Source organism: Triticum dicoccoides, chromosome 3A (assembly GCF_002162155.2).
Source record: "Triticum dicoccoides isolate Atlit2015 ecotype Zavitan chromosome 3A, WEW_v2.0, whole genome shotgun sequence".
Classification (NCBI taxonomy): domain Eukaryota; kingdom Viridiplantae; phylum Streptophyta; class Magnoliopsida; order Poales; family Poaceae; genus Triticum; species Triticum dicoccoides.
The window spans coordinates 473039827-473050078 of NC_041384.1; positions in this window are offsets into that span (position 1 = coordinate 473039827).

The window sequence follows — 10252 nt, forward strand, 5'->3', positions numbered from 1 at the left end:
ATCAGCGTCAGTCTTCTTCTTGAAGATCCATTTATTCTCTATGGCTTGCCGATCATCGGGCAAGTCAACCAAAGTCCACACTTTGTTCTCATACATGGATCCTATCTCAGATTTCATGGCCTCAAGCCATTTATCGGAATTTGGGATCATCATCGCTTCATCATAGTTCGTAGGTTCGTCATGGTCTAGTAACATGACTTCTAGAGTAGGACTACTATACCACTCTGGTGCGGAACATGCTCTCACTCGTACAGGTCGGTCATAAAAAATGGTTTTTAACCCCTTTCCGCGATGGCATTTGGAACCATCACCAAGTGAGTGTGTACGATAGGGGAGTCCTTCCCACACGACCCAAAAACCGTCAGGGATATGCCCTCCTGACACACACGCTCGGCAAAATGAGGTCGTGTGCGATCTGCGAGCACTCAAATACGGAAATACGTATAGTAGAGCTAAAAAATACAATTATACGGCGGAATTGTTTCCGGTCGCAAGTACATCCCACACAGTGAGTCCCAGCTAAATGTTTCCGTTCGTATGTACATCCCACACAGTCGCTCCAAGGAAAATGTTTCTGTTGACATGTAGATGACACACAATTTTCCCCGTTAAATTGTTTGCGTTATTGAATGTATCACACACGGTCCGTTGAAGAAACTGTGTGTCAAAGGCTGTCCATCACACCCAGTTTTTATGTGGTAAACGTTTGTGCAAGGTGGCCTAACGCAAACATTTTTCAATAGAAAGTCATGTGTGATTGTTCATTGGTCCAACACGGTTTGTTCCTAGAAACTATGTGCGTTTCCTGAGGTCATCGCCCATGTTATTTTTTCAACAACCGTTTGCAATAGAGAAACCCAATTAGTAGGCTAATTCGCCATTAGCAGGCTAATTGCCCTATTATTAGTAATCCATTTATTAATCTAATTGACATTCATATTCAGCACATAATATATTTCATTTCCATATTAAGGAAGCAGAATTTCATAATTGAAATACACACTACTGCAAGATGCTGCTAACGCCACACTACGATCAGAGACCCTTCAACGAAACTGTGTGCGATGCCATAATCGCAAACGGTGGTGTAAAAAACCATCAAAAAAGGTGCAAAACATTTGCGATGGAGGATGCATCAAACACGGTTCAGATTTAAGTTGCATGTGCGATGCAGGGCATACAGTTCAGTCCACTTAACTGTTTGCGATGAGGAGGAACAAAAGAAACGGGCAGCCAGATGAAGGTGTGTGTGATATACATCATACGGTTCACTCGGATGAACTATTTGTGATTAGGCATAACAAAAGAAACGGGCAGCCAGATTTAAGGTGTGTGTGATATACGGCATGTGGTTCACACTAATGAATGGTTTGTGTTGAGACAAGAGAACATAAATGGTTCAATATAACAAGATGTGTGTGATACACAGCAAATAGGTCTGTAATCAGAAATGTGTGCGAAGACCAATAATAAGACAGACGGTTGCTGCTAATAAGACGTGTGTGTTGTGCGATGGGATTGCATACAGAACAACAACATTATATACACACTTATAAGGACATGGTTGTATAACCAAATTAAACATCCACTTACATAGGTGGCTACTAAAACCACGGCATTTGCACACACCAAAGTAAACTATTACATGCATAATTACATAGGTGGCTACTACACACATGACATTTCCACACACCAATAAAGTAAACTATATATTACATGCATGATTAACTAGCATAAACAATCATCTGATCATTACTTCTTGTGACGCTTGCTCTGCTTGTGGCTCGATCCGGGCTCGTCGATTTGGGTAACGAGGCACTTCCTCATGTCAACGATCCGCATGTGCATCTGATAGCATGTGTACATGCTCTTGGCCGCGAACCTGAGGTGTGGTTCATCCAGTTGCCGGATCCAGGCCTTGTGCTAGGATACGGGACTTGTTCTCTGGGTATCCCGCTTCATCTTTTCGTAGTAGGGGTCGATGATGGCCGAGGCGAGTTCGACCAGGGAGTCCTGCTTTGTGCTGCCTCAGACCCTGTAGTGGTCATGGATTTCGACAAGGTTCTTGCAGGCCAAGCCCGTAACACTGAGTGCTTTTACATCATCTTTGGTTTCCACCATGGCGAACTTGTAGTCGGTGCTATTGACAAACCTGTTGAAACGGTCGCAAGGCTCTGTTGCCATGTAGTAGTGGTACATGAGGACATGATGGCGCACACACAGCTGGGTGACGGCAACCTTCTGATCTATGCTGGGATGACCGGCAATGTACTGGAGGTCGATGCCGACCACCTTGTACTTGTCTCGAGCAAGCAACTACTCAACGCTGTTGATGCAGTCGTCCACCACGGCCGGGTCGATGGTGTACACCACCGAGAGATCCGTCTCCCTCGCGTGGTTCTCCAATCTATGCTCACTAAACTCCATTGGAGTGCCGCTAGACATCCTCTCTCTATGTGTCATCGTGGGTGTGCTTGTTGTGTTGTGGGGCATGATTGAAAGGTTGAAGAGACTAAGGTTATAATGGCCGCGGGAATTAAAGGGGAAGCCAGACAGCCAGGAATATCAGCAGACCCTGATGGTAGTTCTAATTTGCAGCGCGTAACTCCGTCGTGCCGCACATAACTGCATCGCGTGGCAACGTGCACAGCGCAATGCTACCTCTTGAGCACTACATTGGTTTTCCCTGAAGAGGAAGGGATGATGCAGCAAAGTAGCGTAAGTATTTCCCTCAATTTTTGAGAACCAAGGTATCAATCCAGTAGGAGGCTACGAGCGAGTCCTGATGAAGCTATGTACCTAGGGTAGGGTCACGGATCTGTCCAACATACCCTCCCCAAGGAAATCTCTACAAAGAACCAGAAGCAGTCGAAGAGAAACCATCATCCACTCAACCATGAAGATGTGTTCACCCGACCACCTTGAAGACACTCGACCATGCTAACAACCACTCGACCACCGGAAGATGTGAAGCCCTTCACTCTACAATGGCCGGGGTTTAAGTCATAGCTTTATGGACATTTATAGCACTTTACTTTGGACGTTACCAGTAATGCTCCTCCTTTATGAACATTGAACCCTGTGTAACGGAGGGGAGCTGGGGTCCTGGCGCACTCTATATAAGCCACCCCTCCTCTAGGACAAGGGTTCGCACCTTCTGTAATTCACACGCATATATCCAGTCGACCGCCTCCGGGCTCCGAGACGTAGGGCTGTTACTTCCTCCGAGAAGGGCCTGAACTCGTAAAACTCGCGCGTACAACTCCTCCATAGCTAGGATCTTGCCTCTACATTACTACCCCCTATTCTACTGTCATTCCTAGAACCACGACAGTTGGCGCCCACCGTGGGGCAGGTGTCTTAGTGACTTGTTGGAGAAGTTTATATTTTTCCGATCCCCTTCATCATGGTTCCAGGCGGAGGTTTGGCTGAGGTCCGCGATATCCATCTGGGCACGCTCATGTTTGTCGCTGACGACTCTGCTTGGCTTCAGGAGGCTCCACTCGACGTCGATGCACTCCCCGCCCGTGGGGCGACGCACTTTCGCGCGTGCGTCCGCGGCGTCCTCCTGCGGCAGCCGTCAACCCAGTATCGGTCGGCTCCAGCAGCTTTCCCCCTCCCTGTGGCCCGCTGGAGCAAACATTCCGGTCGGTCGAGGCTTCAGCGGTGGGTGAAACATGCGGTGGCCCGCCAGTCGGCCACCCCTCAAGTCGCGGCGATCGAGCCCGACAAAACTCTCAACGGCCTGTTCGATCCGTCGACTGGCTCCGTAGAGATCGCATCCGAGTGCGACAGCAGTGACCCAGCGGCTGAAGTTTTGATGGTCAATGGACCACGCAGCCCTCCTGGCTTCACCCATGAAGACAGAGGCAATGGGAATGATGATCCGTCGCGTGTTCATGAAGAGTACCGCCCCGAACCCCTCTCTTCGCAGCAGAGGGAGGAACTTCGCCGCTGGAACATGGATGCACTGCATACTCCTATAGTTGGAGAAACCCTTGAGGCCCAGGCCTTGGAGTAGGCGCGCTTGGCCAACTTGGCTGAGCGCACTCGACTGGAGAACCTCCAGCGCGCACTCGACGATCGCGCTCGGCAGCGTGCTCCCGAATCTAGTCGACGCCAACTTTTCCACCTCCGACTCAGGTATATCGAACCCCAATCCAGAATCTAGCAGATGCTACCCAGATAGCAGAGTCGATCCAACCTTCCCAGTCAGAAGCTGGCCGAGGTCTGGTGCAGATCCGAGCCTTACTCCGGGCGGCGGGAGAACAGAATACGGTCGTATCTCAGTCACGAAATAGGATCCATAGCAGATCCATGGTTGCAGACACAGTCCAGTCGGCCCATAGCCCAAGATTGCCCCCGAGACGTGAGGGACGTGGGGATCGATGAGATCAGTACAGAAACCGTGAGCAGTATGATCACCGAGTCGATCGCGATGATCGTCATCGAGTGCCCACGCCTCCCCCAAGGAGTGGGTCGTACGTGCCTCGGCAACATGAAGACAAACGCCCTCACAGTGTTGGGCGAGGTATTCTAGTCAACCCCAGGGAGACAAGCTTTGATGCGAGATCTATTCTCGTTCAAGGCTTGGTCGACAGAAACAGAGCTCACCGAGAGGGCCATGACAGGGATCGGCAAACCAGCAACAGGGTGCATGTCTCAGGTCCAGAGTGCTTCAGCAGAGCTAGCAGAGCTGCAGTGATTCCCCCCAACTTCAGGTTGGCGACTGGAGTCAGTAAGTTCAGTGGTGAGTCCAAGCCTGACACTTGGCTTGAAGACTACCGAGTGGCTGTCCAGATTGGTGGCGGCAATGATGAAGTGGCCATGAAACACCTTCCTCTGATGTTGGAGGGCTCGGCTAGAGCATGACTGAATAAGTTGGCACCTGGCAGTATTTATACTTGGGAAGATCTCGCCCGAGTGTTTGTCAGAACATTCGAGGGCACTTGCAAACGGCCGGCAGGTTTGACGGAATTACAGTGTTGTGTTCAGAAACTGAATGAAACTTTGAGGGATTATATCCAAAGATGGATCACCCTACACCACACGGTGGAGGATGTGTCTGATCATCAGGCAATTTGTGCCTTTAAGGAAGGTGTTAGGCATCGGGAGTTGAATCTGAAATTTGGCCAGACAGGAAATATGACTCTGACTCGGATGATGGAGATTGCCACCAAGTATGCCAATGGTGAAGAAGAAGAACGACTCCGGAGTGGCAAGCACAAAACAATCGCCCACGAAGCCGGAGGAGGAAACTCCGGTCGGAAACAGAAGCGCAAGGCCGAGCCAGCTGCTTCTGGTGAAGCCTTAGCTGTGGTTCAAGGAAAGTTCAAGGGGCAGCTCAAAGGGCCGTGGAACCCCAAGAAAGTAAAAGATCAAGAAGGAAATGACGTGTTGGATCTGACGTGCCACATCCACACCAAAAAAGATGAAGAGGGTAATTTCATTTACCTGAAGCACACCACTCTGTAGTGTTGGCTCCTAATCCAACAATTCCGAGGGAAATAGCCCAAGGAAAAGGAGAAGGAAGCAAACAAGGATGAGGATGAGGAAGGGGATGATGATGGTTATCCCCATGTGAATTCCACTCTGATGATTTTTGCTGACGTTGATAGCAAAAGTAGATTGAAATTCATCAACAAAGAAGTGAACACGGTCGCTCCGGGGACACCCAGTTATTTGAAGTGGTCACAAACTGCCATTACATTCGACCAGTCTGATCATCCAGCGCACGTAGCCACCCCTGGGAGGCAAGAACTAGTGGTCAACCTGGTGGTCGAAGGCACTCGACTGACAAAGGTCCTGATGGACGGTGGCAGTGGCCTGAACATACTGTATGCAGAGACGTTGAAGGGAATGGGCATTCCGATGTCCAGACTATGTGAAAGCAATATGAGTTTCCATGGGGTCATTCCAGGCAAGAAGGCTGCATCCCTCGGTCAGATTGCTCTCGACGTAGTTTTCAGTGATTCCAAGAATTACCGCAAAGAAAAGTTGACATTTGAAGTTGTGGATTTCCAGAGTGCCTATCATGCCATTCTGGGCAGGCCAGCTTATGCACATTTTATGGCTCGACCATGTTACGTGTACCTCAAATTGAAGATGTCTGGTCCAAAAGGGGTGATCACTATCTCTGGTAATCGGAAGAAGGCAGAAGAGTGCTTCCTGAAGGGTTCAAAGATCGTCGATGCTCAGATGTCCGTGGTAGAATTGCAAGAATACCATAAAAATGCAGATCCGAGTGATTTGTTGCGAGCCAAGAAGCCAGCCACAGATTCAGCATTCCAGTCGTCTGGTGAAACGAAGTCGATTCACATTCACTCTGACTCACATTTCAACCACACTCGACTCCAAATAGGAAGAAGCGCTCATCCAGTTCCTCCGTGAGAACTGGGACATCTTTACATGGAAGCCTTCTGACATGCCGGGTGTTCCCAGGGGACTGGCTGAGCATCATTTATGAGTCGACCCAAAAGTGAAACCAGTCAAAGAACATCTTCGACGGTCCACCGTACAGAAGAGAAAGGCAATCGGTGAAGAGGTGGCTCGGCTTTTGGCAGCTGAGTTTATCCGAGAGATTTACCACTCCGAGTGGTTAGACAATGTTGTCATGGTCCCAAAGAAGGACGACTCACTTCGCATGTGCATTGACTTCAAGCATATCAATCGGGCCTGCCCGAAAGATCACTTTCCTCTCCCTCGCATCGACCAGATAGTCGACTCGACTATGGGGTGCGAGCGTTTGTCCTTTTTGGACGCCTACTCCGGGTACCACCAGATCCGTCTGTATGGACTCGACGAGATAAAGACAGCCTTCATCACCCCGTTTGGGTGCTTTTGTTATGTCACAATGCCATTCAGTTTGAAGAACGCTAGAGCCATATTCATGCGGATGATTCAGAAGTGCCTGCTCACTCAGATCAGTCGGAATGTGGAAGCATACATGGATCATATTGTGGTCAAGTCACGTAAAGGTTCTGACCTACTGACTGACCTTGCTGAAACCTTTGCCAGCCTCAGAAGGTATGATATCAAGCTCAATCCATCAAAGTGCATGTTTGGAGTTCCGGGCGGAAAATTACTCGGTTTCCTAGTTTCCGAACGAGGGATCGATGCTAACCCAGATAAAGTGGGTGCTATACTCCGAATGAAACGCCATGTGCGTGTGCATGATGTCCAGAAGCTTACTGGTTGCTTGGCCGCCCTAAGTCAATTCATTTCTCGCCTCGGTGAAAAGGCGCTGCCTCTTTACCGACTGATGAAGAAATCAGATAAGTTTGAGTGGACCCCAGAAGCTGATGCAACATTTGCAGAGCTAAAGGCCCTGCTTTCCACCCAGCCGGTGCTTGCTGATCCAATCAGCAAAGAGCCTTTACTGCTTTATATAGCAGCCACTGGACAATTCGTCAGTACAGTACTTACGGTCGAGCGGGAAGAAGAAGCAAAAGCTTATAAAGTTCAGCACCCAGTTTATTATATTTCTGAAGTCCCGACTCCATCAAAGCAGAGATATCCGCACTACCAGAAGCTCGTCTATGGGATTTACATGACCACGAAGAAGGTTGCACACTATTTCTCTAATAACTCTGTTACAGTCGTCAGCGACGCTCCATTGTCAGAGATTCTACACAACAGAGATGCAACTAGTCGAGTGAAAAAATGGGCGATTGAACTCCTTCCCTTAGATATCAAGTTTGAGGCAAAGAAAGCTATCAAGTCCCAAGCAATAGCATATTTCCTCACCGAGTGGATCGAACAGGAACTGCTGAATCAAGTTCACTCGGAGCACTGGACCATGTTCTTTGACGGATCCAAAATGCTGAATGGTTCTGGTGCTGGGGCAGCACTGGTATCCCCCCGAGGAGACAAGCTCAGATATGTCCTCCAGATTCACTTTGATTCATCAAACAATGAAGCAAAATATGAAGCACTCCTGTATGGGTTGCGCATGGCCATCTCACTCGGCGTCCGTCGCCTCATGGTCTATGGCGAGTCAGATTTGGTGGTCAATCAAGTGATGAAGGAGTGGGACGTCAGTAGCCCAGCCATGACCGGTTACTGCAACACGGTGAGGAAGTTGGAAAAGAAGTTTGAAGGATTAGAGCTTCACCACATCCCCCGGCTGAAAAATCAAGCAGTCGATGACTTGGCAAAGATAGGATCCAAGAGAGAAGCCATTCCCAGCAATGTGTGTTTGGAACATATTCACATGCCGATAGTTCAGGAAGATCCTTTTACTAAAGAGCCCCCATGGCCTAAGAGTGTCACAGATCTGACTGAAGTTGAGGTCCCAACAGTGGTCGACCTAATCATGGAGATTCTGGTCATCACACCCAACTGGACAGTGCCATGCATTGCGTACATCCTCAGAAAAGAACTCCCAGAAGACGAAGAAGTGGCTCATTAGATCGTCCGTCGATCCAAGGACTTTATTGTGATAAGAGGACAATTGTTCAGGGAAAGCGTGACTGGAGTCGGTCAGAGATGCATAACGCCAGAAGAAGGTCGAATGATCCTCAATGACATCCACTCGGGGACCTGTGGCCACCATGCGTCCTCTCGGGCCATCGTGGCTAAAGCATACCAAGTCGGGTTCTATTGGCCGCGAGCAAATGAAATGGCGAAAGATATAGTCGACAGATGTGAAGGCCGCCAGTTTTACTCGGACATGTCTCACAAGCCAGCGTCAGCCCTGAAGACCATTCCTCTCGTCTGGCCCTTTGCTATTTGGGGTTTGGATATGGTTGGACCACTAAGAATTGGTAAGAGTGGCTTCACTCATGTGCTCGTGGCAGTCGACAAGTTTACCAAATGGATCAAAGCTAAACCTGTCAAGAGTCTCGAAGCCAGCACTGTTGTTAATTTTATCAGAGAATTGACATTCAAATATGGAGTTCCACACAACATCATTACGGATAACGGGTCGAACTTTGATTCTGATGAGTTTAGAGCATTCTACGCTTCTCAAGGCACGCGAGTCGACTACGCTTCCGTCGCTCACCTGCAGCCGAACGGACAAGCAGAAAGAGCTAATGGCCTGATTCTCAAAGGATTGAAACCCCGACTGATGCGTGACCTCAAACTCGCAGCAGGCACTTGGGTCGATGAGCTTCCGTCAGTTTTGTGGGGTTTGAGGACAACTCCCAATCTGTCGACTGGACGAACTCCTTTCTTCTTGGTCTATGGAGCCGAAGCTGTTCTGCCGAGTGACCTGCTCCACAATGCGCCCCGAGTCGAGCTCTTTTCCGAAGAAGAAGCAGAGCAGGCCCGGCAGGATTCAGTCGATCTCTTAGAGGAGGAAAGAGAGATGGCCTTTATCCGGTCGACCATTTATCAGCAAGACTTGCGTCGATTCCACGCCAAGAACGTGAGGAGCCGAACCTTTCAAGAGGGAGACCTGGTTCTTCGAGTGGATCAACAGAAACCACAAAAGCTCGCCCCGGCTTGGGAAGGCCCCTTCATCATCACCAAACTTCTACACAACGGAGCATACCATCTTTACAGTGTTGAGCATCAGAAAGACGAGCCACGGGCTTGGAATGCGGAGCTGCTCCACCCCTTTTATACTTAAGCACTCGTTCGAATAAAATGTAATAAGAAACATCTTTGTAATTTGTTTATCAAAGACAAGAGCGTTACGGTCCTCTCGTACGATTGTTGTTGTTCTTATTTACCTCTGAAATCTCCCAGTGTGTGGGCTTAGTCGCGAATCCGTTTCGCCTAAGTTCGAAAAAAAACCCTACCGAGTGGAGAGCAATCCTCCCACTCAGGGGCTTAGCTGCAGTCCAGTACTCTCCTAAGTTCTCTCACTCGGAGACTTAGCCACAGTCTGGTACTTGCCTAAGTTTGAAAAATCCTACCGAGTGGAGAGCAATCCTCCCACTCAGGGGCTTAGCTGCAGTCCAGTACTCACCTAAGTTCTCTCACTTGGAGACTTAGCTGCAGTTCGGTACTCGGCTAAGTTTGAAATATCCTACCGAGTGGAGAGCAATCCTCCCACTCGGAGGCTTAGCTGCAGTGCAATACTCGCCTAAGTTCTCTCACTCGGAGACTTAGCCGCAGTCCGGTACTCGCCTAAGTTTGAAAAATCCTACCGGGTGGAGAGCAATCCTCCCACTCGGGGGCTTAGCTGTTGTCCAGTACTCGCCTAAGATATTTCACTCGGAAACTTAGATGCAGTCCGGTACTCGCCTAAGTTTGAAAAATCCTACCGAGTGGAGAGCAATCCTCCCACTCGGGGGCTTAGCTG